This window comes from Cupressus sempervirens, chromosome 8 (genome assembly GCF_028749045.1).
Source record: "Cupressus sempervirens isolate cs-2001-9-10 chromosome 8, ASM2874904v1, whole genome shotgun sequence".
In the NCBI taxonomy this organism is placed as follows: domain Eukaryota; kingdom Viridiplantae; phylum Streptophyta; class Pinopsida; order Cupressales; family Cupressaceae; genus Cupressus; species Cupressus sempervirens.
In genome coordinates this window covers 515,037,275-515,053,384 of record NC_143125.1, presented here as the reverse complement: position 1 = coordinate 515,053,384, position 16,110 = coordinate 515,037,275, and positions in this window count along the sequence as shown.

The following is a 16,110-nucleotide window of genomic DNA, read 5'->3' as shown; positions in this document are numbered from 1 at the left end:
AAGGTTCATTGGCACCGATAGAAATGGATTGGCCAGACGCTCTATCTCCTCCCATCCCAACTATATGAGAAGTTGGCATTAGTAGTTATGGAATTAACCTTAATATGTTTTCTATATGTATCCCTTTGGAGTCAGAGTTATATTCAAGAATATGCACTTTTCCATCGCAGGAAAGGACTCGAGTTGTTCGCACAACCCTTGTTAAATTAAGTTATATGAAAGCATATATAAATCAATAATTTTTTGATGATATTTAAGAAGTTATTAGTCAATAATATTTAAAAAGATATAAATTAATATTGTTTTGATGATATTTTAGAAGATAAAAAAATTACTGATGTTTCTATAAAAATATATTTCTAATGACGAACTAATTTGTCTAAAGAATAATTGAGAAACTCAAAAGCATTTGAGGAATTGGGAGTTGTGCAACCTAGGACAAAAGTCACTTTCCCTATGCAAAGGTTGACTCTGCAAGAGCAAGCAGTTACTTGGCCTAGGCAAAGGCAACCTTTGCCACTTGAGCATTATGGCTTGCATTGAATGTGAGCATTCATTAGTTGTTAGCATTTTCTTCAAGTGTTATGGGAAACGTTTCTCCAAGAGATACTCATAACGTAGTGGCTACCTTTGAAGAGTTTAATGGAAAGTTCTTTAAAGAAATAATTGTTAATGCATAAAGTACACTAGAGAGTAAAAAATCGATGGTCACACAAGGCTCTTCTAATAAGGGTTGATTCAGAGATGGAGAAGGAGAAGGCAACCCCTTTCTGGTCATTGAACCTAACTCTAAAATGGTCATAGAGTTAAACAAAGAGAAATATAGGCTTAGGGATGTATCTATCATTCTTGTGGTTCTTGACTCTAATAAAATGACACCTCAAAACTTCATGATTAATTAGTTCCAGAATGTTTGGGTTAAGAAAGTACTTTTCTTTTATCATTATATTGTACAATTCAAAGTGGTAAATATATAATTTTCTTTAATGAATTTTTATGGCAATTGGTTGGTAGAGGTAAAAAATAATGAAATTTTAGTACTCGTGTGTCCTAGATGGGTTATGAAAATAAATATATAGATCTAGTTTTGGATATGTGCAGGATCATGGTGTGCCAAAAAGTGGCGATGTGAAAAAATAGTGTTTGAAAACATCTAAAAGCGTTTCAAAATCCACTCTGACTTTTTTCCACGCATCCTGATACCAAAGCTAAAAAGTTAGGACCAAGCCTTATTGGGTATCCAATTTCATATCGGATACCCAATACCTGTAACTTTGATTTTTTTTAAGAACCCCAAGTGTTGTTTTCATTTTATGTTTTCTTGTTGTTTGAAGCTCCTCTTTTCAGTATCCGATCCCAAAACGGGTATACGATATCAGTGAGTATTTTTTGTTTTTTTTAAAAATTTTGAATGAATTTTATTATAAATTAGTTATTTTTAATTTTGATAAAAATTAGGTTTTTTTAATAGAAATTGTTGAAATTTAGGTTGTTTTTAATAGAAATTATGTTTTGTGAATTAATAGGTATGGCTGACCAAAATGATGATACTGAGGCAAGAAATATTGTTCCTCATAACACTAGTACATTTGACCCCAATTTTTGACCAAAAATTTTGACCATCTAATAAATTGGGGTCAATTTGGTCGAGATGTGCAAGGCCAACATATACTTTTTGTTAAATGTGAGCTCGTGTTGGTCAAAATTTTGACCAACACAGGCTCACACTATGTCAAAATTGGAAAAAGTGTCGTTTGCCACCCTAATCTCATTGTTCTGCGACCCAAAACTGAGCTCGTGCACTTGACCATTTTCTACACTATGTTTTGTGGCTAGGAGTACACCCCAAAAGGGTTTTATAGCTTCAACACCAATAGGGTTTGACATCTTGGGTTCTTTGGTGCTTGATTGTAGCAGAGGAGAGCTTGTGAATGGTTCAAAGTTGATCCATTGAGAGAGATTTCAGAAAGAAGGTGGCATGGAAGGATTAAATAACAGCTGGAAACATTGAAGAGTCTCCTTCCCAGCGTTAAAAAGCCGAGTTGAAGTTTTGTACATTTTATAGATTGACATTTGATTAATCATAATACATTTGATTGAAGTTTTGTTTTATAGATTTGTTTTATAGTTGAATTTTTGTTTTATAGATGTGGTATCCATTTGATTAATTCATTCAAGAATGAAAAGAAAATGAGATAATGGGTGATCAAGAAAGGTTCATCATACAAGACTAACTAGCAGTTTTGAGTACAATAGCAAGATGTGTGGTATGAAAATGAATAAGCTCATCATATTAAGCATCAGGCCTAGAAGGGATCAACTACTGCTAATAATATGATTCCTTACCGTTATCCAAAATCAAAGGAACTATGAGAAATCACTCCAAAATTAGGATTTCCCAGATTCCATCATTGATCATCTCCACAATATTTGTGTCTCTCATCATCATGATTATCTAACTAATTTGTTTCATTCATGAACAAATCAATTCTTATCAAAATCAGGTAATCCAACTTTGTCCTTCCTCTTAAAGGATGATTAACTTTGAACCTTACCAAGACCCAACTCTTGATTGTCGTTGAGATACCTCCATTTAATGTACATGCAAAACATATCCTAGTTCAAATTAGCAGCTTGATATAATATCAGAGTAGCCCCTCAAAGATATGGATTTCAAATTAGACTCCCAATAAAGTTGAAAGTTGCATACACCAAAAATCTTCCTATTTAAAGTTGTCCATGATAATCCTACATTAAAATTGCTTAATGGACAAGCAATCTTGTAAAGGCAGACTGTTATGCTTTGCTAAACTGGGATTGGCATCCCTTAAAAAATGTTGAAAACAGAAGATTACAGTCCTTGTTAATAATATATCTGAATGTTGAAGTGAAATATATGCTAAATGAAGAAGCAATTATCATAAGGAAGCTATGGATAGATGAGGAAGGATCATTGTATAAGGAGGAACAATTATATTAAGCTTGAAGAAGTACAGAAATCATCAGCGTTTTAAAGATCCAACTACCCTTGCATCATGGAGAATATGTCTTAAACTAACTTATATTTATGGTTGACCACCTTCATCAAGGAAAATATAAGTACTCTCTATTGCTGGGAGACTTGTTATGCCATGCCTGCCTTGATTTGTTCTATAAATTATAAATAATGAACAGAAATAGCAAATCAGGCAGCAATTAATATTAATATATATAGCAACGATTTTGACAAAGGATTATAACTTATAATAGTAGGAGTAAAGAGATGGCTAAATGTTATTACTTTGAAATTAAAATAAAAATCAATATTGAGGGGGCAACAACTTATTAAAGATTGTATCTATGCCTGAAAAAAGAGTCAACTTCCAAAAAGATGTCTGCTTTCAAGGAGATATTAAGATATATATGGGAGAAGACAACAATGGGAAAAGGATCAAGGAAAGAAATCTAATAAGCATTGGTGCTAATAAGAGCAGAACAATTCATAACATCGATCAAAATCAGAATAAAAAACCAATATTTATTGCAGGCAATAGCACTGTCATTCATATGTGGTGTGGATGGATATATCTTTAATATTTGCTTGATGTATTCCACATAAGAATAATTGAACTTGGTATTCCAATGCAATATGTGATGTACTGGAGTGTGATATTTCTTGTACGACTACTTTGCAGTATACAACAATGCCTCGTAGGACTCACCTCAACCTGCATGCACTTGCCACTTCATAGTGTATGAGACACCCATATATGTACAGAGTGGTGACACTCTCCACTTTGTACCCATATGACTCACATTGTACAAAATGGATCACTATATGATGACTTCAACTATTGTTCCGCTAAGTCTTTTACAATAGTTTAAGAGGAGATATAAGATAGAACCAATACTTAGTTAGTATGGTGAAACAATTGCACAATTCCTCAGCTATTAATATAAGCAATAATATGTGTACAAAAGAAATATATTTGATGCATAACATCATAAATAGTTAGATATAAGCAAAGATGTTGAATTTATAGCTTATTCACTAAATGGTAACAATCAATCATAGCAAGGTGTGAGGAAATACAAGGGGGTAAACTAACACAGGGTTCAGTAGCTACCCCATCTCATGAAGGATCGATAGAAGGTCACTTGATGTTCAAGAGGGATAGTATATCTTCTCTTGGGTCTAGGGTAGACGATCATTTCAAGCACCCTATCATGTCTCTGTATCCAAGCCTCATTGTGGTTAAACACATAATAAGTTATATATGTTATATGATTAAGATGATTATAAATATATTTTCTTGGACCCTAGAACTAATTTAAAAAAATTATAAATTGTATCTTCAATAATCATCTAGCATGATTGCAAGATTTCAACAAGGATATATCCTGCTTTTACATTCTTTACGATAAGTTATATCTCGAACTATAATATGTTTCTTGTTTTTATTAAATTTGTGATTAAGGGTAATCCCAAAAGAAGACATCACAATTGGCATTAGAGATTTGATCTTGCTGGTGTACAAGGTAAAGCTATAACAATAAGATGTATTCTATTCAAAGAGATTTGAAGGGCTAAGAAAGGGATCTATAAACTCTCCCAAAAATAGAACCAAGCAGGCCAATATTGCACTTTTGTGCGTGTGTGTGCTTTTCAAATGTGTGTTCCATCCCTTGTGTATTTCTATAATTTTGCATGGTTAATGCCTTGTGGCCTTCATACAACATGGTAACCCAAAAGTTTATCCTTCCTAAGCCGAAAGGCAGTCCACTTGTCCCCCTTTGGCCTCATGGGGACTCCCCAATCACAACCATGAGGTGGTCCACTTAGAGGGTGACCACATTACCATTCTCTCAAAGGCAACAACCTCATTTTATTGACCTTTATTGATATAGCAATTAGGAACATAACATCTTTACATATTTTTTATATTAAGTCATTATACCATCAATATACCTATCATTGCTAAATCAGATAGTTCTAAAACACATATAAGATCATTGATATACAGATGCAGATAAGTCTGTAGAAATGTCTACTATCTACATATAAAATTACCCATTATAATTTATGTTCCTAAAATGTACACAAAGACCAAATAAGAATACCCAATAATCTAAATCATATGGTCTTCTTGTCTTTTATATTTCTTTATTCACTCAGGACGATTGAATGATTAATATAGATTGATTGAATTAATTGAAGAATTGATTGCAAGTCTATTTGATTCCCAACTGATGTTTGATGAATGATAGAATGATTTTCTTTGATTTGAAAATTTGATAGTTATTGAATGATGACTAAATGAATGTTGTAATTCATAAATTGAGGAGTGATGATTGTGTGTTGATTTAATGTATTTGGAAGTGATGATTGGTAAATGATCATAAAAAAAATTTATTCTTTTATATATTATTCGTGGAAGGTTCAACACCTGTCATAAAAATTGAATCACCACTTTAGATTAATATGTTATTCCCCAACTTTATCTCCCTTGGATGCCCTCCTCAAACGAAACCTCTTGTTTATATCTTACAATGTAAGAGTCACTTCTCTTCACCACATGTGCCCCTTGCATTGGTCACAGCCTTTCACAATTACCACCCTTCAAATAAGGTCAAACTCTTCATCGTTGTTGACCAAATGAAGGTACTTCCTTACTATCTTCCCCTCCCTTCTTCCATCAATCCTTCCTTAATTCCTATGCTCCCTTTATGCATATCAGAACTGTCTTATATCTTAGGCTAGAATTTACTATGGTTATCTTGTGATTATCCAGTCTTCCATGCCTTCAAAAGAAGTATTTTCCCCTGTTTATATCTTCATGATGGGAGAGTCAAAACCTTTCATTATTAAAACTCTTCATCCTTTATGCCCTTTGAAAGAGTCACAACCTTTCATAGCTACCCCTGTATGAAAGAGTCGCAACCTTTCTCAATTACCACATTTTGGGAGAGACGCGACCTTTCCCTTTGAAGGAGTCACTTTCTTATTCTTTCTTCTCCATTAATTCTCTCTTGATTCACCTTCAAAATTTGTCATCTCTTTATACTTCTCTATTAAGTTCGCATCGACTTTCCTTTTCAATTTGTGTCAGCATATTCTTTTATATCTGCACATATTCCTTCTTTATGTTTGAATATACTATCTATAGGTATTATGTATATGAGAGACTTTAATAGATCCTAGCCATGTAAGCACATGTATTCCTTGCTAGTGGCAATATTAGTTCAAATGCTCAGTGAGTATTAATTATTGCCCATGAACTTATTTTTCCTACTTTTTTCCAAGTGGGTACCTATCCCATTCTCGAATTGATGTTTTTATATATTTTATTTGGGGGTTACAAAGCATCATTTATGGGGTTGTGTCCCTTTGTTAGGATGTCCATAAGTATATTTTCCACTTTAGGGTTAGCATTGGTGACAACATGTCAGCCCAAAAAAGCCAATACAATAGCCCCAAAAAAAAATTCTTGGGGCTTGGCCCGTCCTTGAACTCCGTCGAGGAATTATGGAGAGTGTACAAGATTTCCCTGATCAATAATCAAACTCTAACATATTCTATATGTTGTAGTGGAGAAAACCTCACATCAATACATAGATAGCAAGCTTTTGGATCTCTCGGATGATCTTGAAAATAAGCTTACAATAGAACTTGGGGGCATAAGTGCATTCCATGTAATCAAGAGGATGAAATTATTTGGTGTGGGGCCAAACCTGGTCAATACAAGATACAGGAGGAGCAAGAAAGAGCAACGGAATGGCCCTAATTTTATGTTGGGATCAATCAACTCTCCCTAATGCTCATATATTCTAATGGATGGTGATACATAAAAAGGTGCTTAACCATGGATAGGCTGAATAATGTGGGCATTCATGGTCCCTCCTGGTGTGTCTTATGTAAAAGGGATGTGGAGCCAACTAATCACTTATTTTTAAATTGAGTTCACTGACGAGTGTTGGAACTAGCTTCAAAGTACATTGATATGGATGGAGCCTGGACCTAGATGCCTATTATAGTTCTTACAAGGATGGTCTAATGTGTAGAAATGTAATGTGGGCTTCCATTTGGACCATTGCTCCTTCTCGCTCATTTGGAATAACTGGAAGGAACAAAACCATAGAATTTTTAAGAGAAATAGATGTCTTGGGAGGCTCTGATTACCAAAATTATTTAGGAAATTATAGAGATGGCTAGTGCTAGAATTAAAATCAAGGACACCAAGTTCTCCAAGTGAGAAGAATGGATTTAGAAGGAGTGGGTATATTTAAATTGGGCTGCATTTTTGCTGTCCAAAAACATGATTCATCATATGTAGGTAGTATGGTGCTACCCCAAATTCCACAAATGGAAATTGAACATTAATGCAATAGCTAAAGGGAATTTGGGATATGGAGGCACTAGATGTATCATTTAGAATTGGAATGATGAGTGTGAATGACCATCCTCAAAAAGATTAGGTATAGTTTCCAATAATGAAGTTGAATTTGAGGCTTTCATACTGGGCTTAAGATTGTGCTGAGATAAAGGCAGTCGAGTTGTTGACATAGAGGGAGATTCACAAATTTGTATCTGAGCAATGATCTGTGGTTCAATTCATAATTGGAAGCTAAGTAATTGGGTCCAAATTGCTAGGGATATTCTTTTGGAGTTTAAAGTCATTACTTTAAAGCACATACAAAGAGGCTAATAAGGCTGTAGATTTGCATGCTATTGTTGGGGTTTGTCAAGAGGAATCAATAGTTTTAGGTTCGGATATTACTATGGCCTAGACTGCGAGGAATATTGCTACTTGAAATAGAGTAGAAGCTTCATGGTAACAATGGGCAATTTTTGCAGATTGTAGTGGTAGTCGTATACCTTGCTCTGTCATTTCTCCCATAGTTGTATGTGGTAAGATTTTTGTAGATTCCAAATATACTTTGAGGCATCCAATCTATTGATTGATTCCAGTTTTGGTGATGATTGAAGCTGAAATCTATCTTTGGCTGAATTTTGTGTCAAATTGGGTGCCAAAACAGGTCTAGCAAAGTTTATCAAGTGTTACAAATGAACTTGAATGTGCTATAAAGAGATGATAGAGTAAAAAATGAACTTGAATGGGAATGAAAAATGGGGGTGTGCCACAACAATACCAAGATGATATATAGCTTGGATTTTTTTCTTAGATTTCAGAGACAAAAGTGGGGCATTTTATACCCAATTCATTTGGAAAGTTAAATGATGCATGTATATCATAATATCTTGTGCTATCATTCATTTACTCCATTACACAATGTCAATTGCCTCACCATTCATGAGGCTTGATATTATCTCGGTGCTCTCTATATGACCCTTTTATGATCTCCTTTATTACTTTCTTGGTTGTATTTACTAAAAGATGACTAATTGAAGAATTATGTCCTTCAAAATATTATCTCCACTCTTCGCTTTCAATATTCTCATTATATAATGAAATATATGTATACTTCTTCCAACCTTTCTTTTCACCAGCATGTTAACAACAAGTTATGCAATTATGTATATTTAACTATGCATATAAATTTTGGACATAGGTTTAGAAAACTTGGTTACCCTTTAAGATATATTATTTCTTATTGGTTCTTCTCTTGAACACACAATTTAAACTTCATAAATGCCTACACTAATACCATCAATGATATAGAAAAAGATCAAAGTACATAGTTAAAGGTTTCTTAAACCAATTCACTTCACTACACCAACTAGCCCGATGCATAATGAACATACAAACAAAGCATAGAAATTAATACATTATACCTAAACATAACTATGCTTCAAATGATATCGATTATTGCCTAAAAATAATTATAATACATTGAGGCCTTGAGCCCTAAGATTCAATACACAATGAATATTTGAAGATTTATAAAAACCATTGATTATATAAACCTAGTATGGATGCCATGATATGGTGTTCTTTGATATTATATCTCCTTGGCCCCTTATTGTTCAAATGAACATTTTAACTTATGATGGCATTGCATGAATTCAGAATATGCTTCAACTTATGTACTTTATATGGCAACAAAAGTCCATCCTATATATATATTCAAATGAGTAATGAAAATAACATGGGTTAATTCTGCATCTATGAACCAAAACTTTGGTGATGTTTGATAGAGATTGCAAGATTAGAGCTAGACCTTTTGGATGTATACATGTAAATGAAGTTGGGTTGATATTATTTACCAACTTCCATGCAAAAATCACCTACTTTAAATCTAATCAATCTACAAAACAACCTGATTAAAATGATGTCAAAACATGTTAAATTTTGGGACTCTAATTTGTGTATTAAAGTTGGATGAGTTACCTTTGCATCTATGAATCAAAACTAAGGTGATGAATAATAGAAATTCTAAAACTAGATCTAGACCTATAGGATTCACACATATAAATGAAACTAAAATAAGATTATTCACCAACTTTCATACAAAAATATATCAACATATATGGTCATATATATATGAAAAAAACTTGATCAAAATGTCACCAAACCAAGAAATGAAAAAGGCACGGGTATGCAATTAAGGGCAGTTTAGATCAGTGTATCATTTTTTCCCTTTTTGTTGATTAGAACAAATCCATTAGAGAAGTAAGTACATTGATAAGCAAAGCATGTAGGTATAGGTGTTTAAGTTGATCAACTCATTCACATGTGAAAGTTGAGATGTCAACATCCCCACGAAAGAGAGATGATCATCTTTAAGATAATAATGGAGGTGAATCCTCCAGGTGAATGACTGAATGGCTTTGAGACTTCCAGGGAATGAACTTCTATTGTTTTCATTGGGACACCTTGTCTCCATTCATGCATCCACACCCAAATGGATGAGAACTATTCCTCATTATTAGGACAGCTTGTCTTAATGCCTAAATCCAGACCCAAGTCGACCAAAATTGATTGCATTAATTATATTGTCTCCTCCATCATATATGATATAATTTGAAAATCACAAGGCATTTAGCCAGTCCCATATCATCTTCACATGCTTATCATATTTTCTTCCAAATAGATAGACCACTTCACAGCACATGGAAGTCATGGAAGTCTCAAAATAAACTCTTATAGACCTCTTTATTTAGTCCAGATTAAGCCCACATGAATTAAATGTAAAGGTATGGAAGCCCATCAGCATTGATGGAACATAAAACAAAACTTGTGTATCATGTTGGAGAGACAAATGTTGTTAACTTATTACAGTGAGCAATAGAGAGACAAAGAATGTTCCATGCTTAAGGAAAAAAAGGTTATGTTTGGAAATCTCAACACATAGAAAATGAATAAATAAAACACACTAATTGTATTTCTTTTGAATAGAAGTATCACAAATTAATAATGGGACAATAGCTAACAATGGCATTGTAACTATGCTTGAAATCTGACCCTTGTTTGAAGTAACTTACAAGACCATAAAATATGGGTCCTTATCTATAATAACACATATGACTCTCTTATACACATTGTCTCAATTTGTTTTTACAGTAGGGAAATTCTAAAAACCAACTGCCTTACTAAAAATATTAATGGTTCTCTCTATTAACTCCTAACCTACTATAACTAGTAATTCCCTAAATATTTGATAAAATCAGTAGTGCCAAGGGTCATCACTGCGTTGAGATCGGTCCAGGTGCCTTGCCAAATGTAGAAATGTTGGATACATAACTTACTATAAATTGTAAGTATAGCTAACTGAAACAAATGAGGAGCAATCCTAAACACTTTTGTACTATAGAAGGGAAAGATCCTCTTGTTTTGCCAGATGGGGCCCTCTAGCCATCAGCCTTAACCTACGAGGGCCAATAATAGGTCAATACAAACATAAACCATGGCGAGCTAAGATGAGGACATTACACTTTATAACCAATCCTACTTGTCAAAAAACACATAGGACACTTCAACAAAAACTTTGACTTAAATACCTTTAGGAATTTTTGGCAACTTGACCACATTATGGAACCACGGGAAAGATATGATGACACATCTAAGCAACTCTTGGCAAGGGAATGTCCATTTGGTGTTTCTCAAATCAAATATCATGGTTAATCTAATTTGACATTCAAACACTTTCCAATACTATACATGAATTCGATGTTCAACAGTTGTGCATTTTAGGCATGTAACATGTATCCTTGTGATTTGATCATGTGTTTTCATTATGAAAGTGTCTATGATTTAGCATTCAAGGTCATCCCATTTGAATTGAAAGTCGTAATATTTTATTAATATTATGAGATTCCAATTATAAGACAAATGTATTAAATACAGTTTGCTACCTACATTGCTTCTGATGTTTTGAAGAGTATAATTTGGAGATTAGTTATCATACAATTCTCAAAGTGGATATGTAAGACCAAAATACCTTACAATTTGAGAAAATACTTGCAGAAAAGCTCCTGAATTCCTAGCTCAAACTTTGTTACTTTAGAGAAGCAATTATTTGGATTTTGTGCCTGTACAATTGCTACAAGAGTCCATGTGGCTACTGTAACTAGAGAGTGTACAAGAGGGGTCTGTTGAAGAGGGATAACTTGTGATCTTTACAAATACAATAGAATGTATTTCAAGTTAGTTCTACTCAACATATAGAGAAAAATGTTCAAGCATTCCTGTTAGTGGATGAGAATCTCTCTCACTTTTCTTTTCATGTTTACTTTTGAAATGATGATTTTTTCTAGTTACTTTAGACACTTCAAAGAATGTAATCCATGGTTGATTTGATATGATTACCAATTTCTGTAGTATTATGGAGCTGGCAAGGGAACAATTGTATTGATTTATATGACTGATTCTAACATGAATTTGATTGAAATTTTTATTTTAATTTATTTTAAATGTGTCCCAGTTGGGCACAACTTACAATAGTTTGTATGGTCTCTTTCACTTTAAACTTGATGATAGATGATATGTTCTAGGAATTGATACCTCAGATTTTGTGGAGCATAGAAGTATTTTCAAGTTGGTAGCTGTATTAAAATTAAAAAATTTCATTCATTTTTGTACAGAGACTACTCTCTGTAGCAAAATAGCAGTTAGGGGAGATCATCTTAGCATTTGAATTTCTAGATCATTCTTCTTTGGACATGGTAAACACAAACTTCAATTTAAAATTATCTGCATGGTGGCAATTTCTCAATAATGATATGTGTTTATTTAATATTCAGACAAGGAGACTTTTGAAATATGTTTCAGTATTATTTTTCTCCATACTAACCTATTTGACATTTTGTCTATTAGTAGTGTTATTTAGTAGATGTAGTTTACAGGATATTCTTAGATGAGACTTACATTTGGGATGTTGTATGGTGAGTAGAAACACTCTGACCGAGCAGGCCTGCACACCTCTCTCTAATTTGGAGAGATTTGTTAAAGACATTGAAGGGTTATTTGCTAAGATAGGTATGTTGACCCAGGCCTTTTCAAAGATTCAAAATATTTTATGACATTACAATGCATAGATTGTTAGCTGGACATTTTTATTTTGATTGTGTCAATTTATAGAAATGGAAATCAATATAGGGAATGGATTCAGAATTTCGTACCCTGTAAAGTAGCAGTTTAGTGTTATGGAGGGTAATCATGTAGGGACACTGTGTGAATCAGATTCTCTAGTGTTCCATGTACAAGCATACCATTTTTATAAGATGTTCCACACACTCATGTATTATAATTCTATCAAATATTAGTCATCCTTATATTTTGAACATAGATATTAATACTCATTCTATTAAGCATTTGAGATCTATTTTCTATAAGCTACATTGCAAGATTCTCCAAATCTAAATAATATGATAACATTTCACCTACTCACTACCATGAAACTATCATATGTAGTTTTGATAATTTTGATTCTATTATTCATAACTTTTAAACTATACATTATTACACCAATCACAGTGGTCGGATTGTGGATATTCAGCCTTCCTAAAACATATCCAAAAATCAGAATCATCCAACAGTTAGATAGAAATTTATGGCCTCTGCACTGAGACCGATTATTATTGTCATAGAATTTATGAGTTTTTCCCTCTAGAACATCAAATAACTTCCAAGATAAAAAACCAAACAATATCAAAACAAATTTATTTGAAAGATGCATGAATCTTATTTCCCAAAAGGTAAAACTCAGCATTCTTCCATGGTCAAAATGTGTTATTTGATCAAACCCTTATCACTAGGTCTGTAAATAAGAGTTTCAAGACAAATTTTACAAAAACCAAAGGATTTGTCAATATACTTCTCATCCAAAACCTCTAATTTTCTTCAAATGAAAGAGGATTAAATATACTTCACTTCCAAATAGATTGAACTTATTTATCAATCCATTAACATAACAATAAATGCATGGAAACAAGATGTAACATGACTACAAACAAAAAGATAGTTTTGAATTTACACAAATCATATTTAAAATTTCCTTGAATATTCTTACAAAGTTTAGCCAAATGGTTTTATTCATATGTTGACCCTTTCTTTACTTCTTTAAAATTCTTAATTCACGAAGCTCCTCTAAGTCCCATTGTAGTTGGGTTACTCATTTCTTCTCTAACGAGACTGGTTGATTCTAAGTCTCTATGCTTTTATATTTGTAATTTCAAGCTCACCATATAGGTCTAAAATGAGACAAGAAAATCTTTAAAAGAAGTAACAATACCAACATTAGATATTTCTCTTCCTTTGGAGGAATTGGCCTCATTACCATTGCTATCAATATAGAAAACTGAGATCTCATTAGATTATTTTTCTCCCTCTTAACTTCAACAAGCCCTATTCATCTTTAGAGATCCCATTTTTCATCACCAAATCTCCATTAAATGATCTCTAGCTTCTCATGGAGTTCCTATATTAGAAGCCTCATACATAGTATCACTTCCATCATCTGCAATAGCTAGTGATAATCTAGATGTAACCAATGCACGATTGCCAACTAAAGAAATACTAGAGCCAATGTTGAGATCTAACTCCACAATAATAGCTAATGAGTTTCCATGTTTTTTTATCAATGGGTTAATCTATTGAATTATTAGAAAATTTATGAGTCAATAAAAAAAAGTCATCAAATCAAGCTTGGTGTTATTCTCAATTATAACAACCATTTAAGCCAACTGTTCATAAACTACATATTGATATTTGGTTCAAACTCAATAGTTTGGATGGTGAATCTGATAATGTTTTATGGTTGTAGAAGAAGAACTCATTTTTAGCATATCCTTGCTCAAAATAGTTTCCATAAAAATTAAGATCCACCAAATATTCTACACCTCAAAATAGAAAACAATCAAATGACGCTAGTTGTGCACACCATGTTTACTTTGGTTCTAATTATCTTCCTAGAAAATAATAGTATAGGGCTTTTCTATAAAACAATGCTACTAGCTGCCACATTTCTAAAATGATCATCTGCATGCCACTATTGACTATACTCTTGCACATATGCTTGGTGCAAGCACTAGTATATAGTACTTAAGATACCATTGAATATCTAAATCATTTTTTTTAGTTACATTTGAAAACATTAATTAACAAAAACCATATGAGCAGATATAAACATTAATCACAACATGTCCAATTTATTTGTAGGTATATTTTCCTGTGAAGAAAGACCATGCCTGACAATATGAACCCAAAACAAAATAATGAGACAATGGATGCATTGTGGGCTCAATTTTGAAGAAAACTTGATAAATGTTATTGTCCTTGCAAAAAGTGTAAGGGCTTAAAGAATCGAAGAATTCTAATCACAATAGCCCAGAGTCATTGTAGGCAATATGGTCATGTTGAAGGGGGCCACGATTTTCGTCCATTGCTGAATGTGGATTTCCTATTGGAGGAACATGGAGGTTTGAATATCCAAGCTGAGGATAACACCCCCATGGAAGAAGATGATAATGTGCCAGAGGACATGATTGAAGAAGATGGTATTGGGGAAAGTGATGAAGAGGCTCACAATGATGGTACTAGTGAATTTGATAATAATGATGAAGATGGTCTCGATATACCTTTACTTGAGAAGGCACATGAGCCCTTATACGAAGGCTCCCAAACAACTCTACTATCGGCTATAGTGTTGTTGATAAACTTAAAGGTTATGAATAGTATATCCAATGTAGCAATGTCACTTATGCTAAGGTATGTCATTTTTTTCATCTTCAATGTTAGCATAAAATTACTAGTCATTATATTAACAATTCATATTTGTTGTTGTAGGTTGATTAGTGAGTTTTTGTTACCACCATCAAACATTTTGCCTCGTTCGTATCGAGAATTACCTAACATTATGGATCAGATTGGAATGAAGTATCAAACAATACATGCATGTCCCAATGATCACATTCTATATCATAAACAACATGAATTTGCAACAGAATGCCCTGATTGTCATGTTAGTAGATATCAGTCAGATCAAATAACAAAAAAAGTGCCTCACAAGGTTCTTTGGTACATTCTCATTATTCCACATCTTGAACGGTTATTTAGGTGTGCTAGCTTGACACAATTTATGGATTACCATGCACGCAATAGAAGTCAGGATGACATTATGCGAATGCCTATCAATGGTTCTGCATTTAAGGAGATAAAAGAAACATGGTCACACTTTAAAGAAGAACCTCGTAATCTGAAATTTTCATTGGTGGCGAATGATGTCAATCCATATGGAGATATGAGATCTGTTTACTCAATATGGCCTATTTTTGTTATTAACAATAACATTCCTCCTTGGATGTCCATAAAGAGGTGCTGTTAATGATTGTGCCACATATTTTTTTAATTTTATAGTTATCTAAATTAATTTATAAATAGTGCATGAAAATGGTTATAATAATTACGTAATGTTTATGTTCATTCAATTGCTAGGTAAATACCAAGTTAAAGATATGAACGTATATATTGAGCCCCTAATTAACGAGTTGTTGAAGTTATGGAATGGCATCACTATGTATGACATCTCTAGACTGATAGGACATCGACAATTTCAATTCCATGCAATGCTTGTATAGACAATACATGATGCCCCTGGGCTAATTCATTTTTGCGGTTGTTATATTGTTAAGATCACATATTTTTGGTCTGTTATAGTGCTTACACATTACTA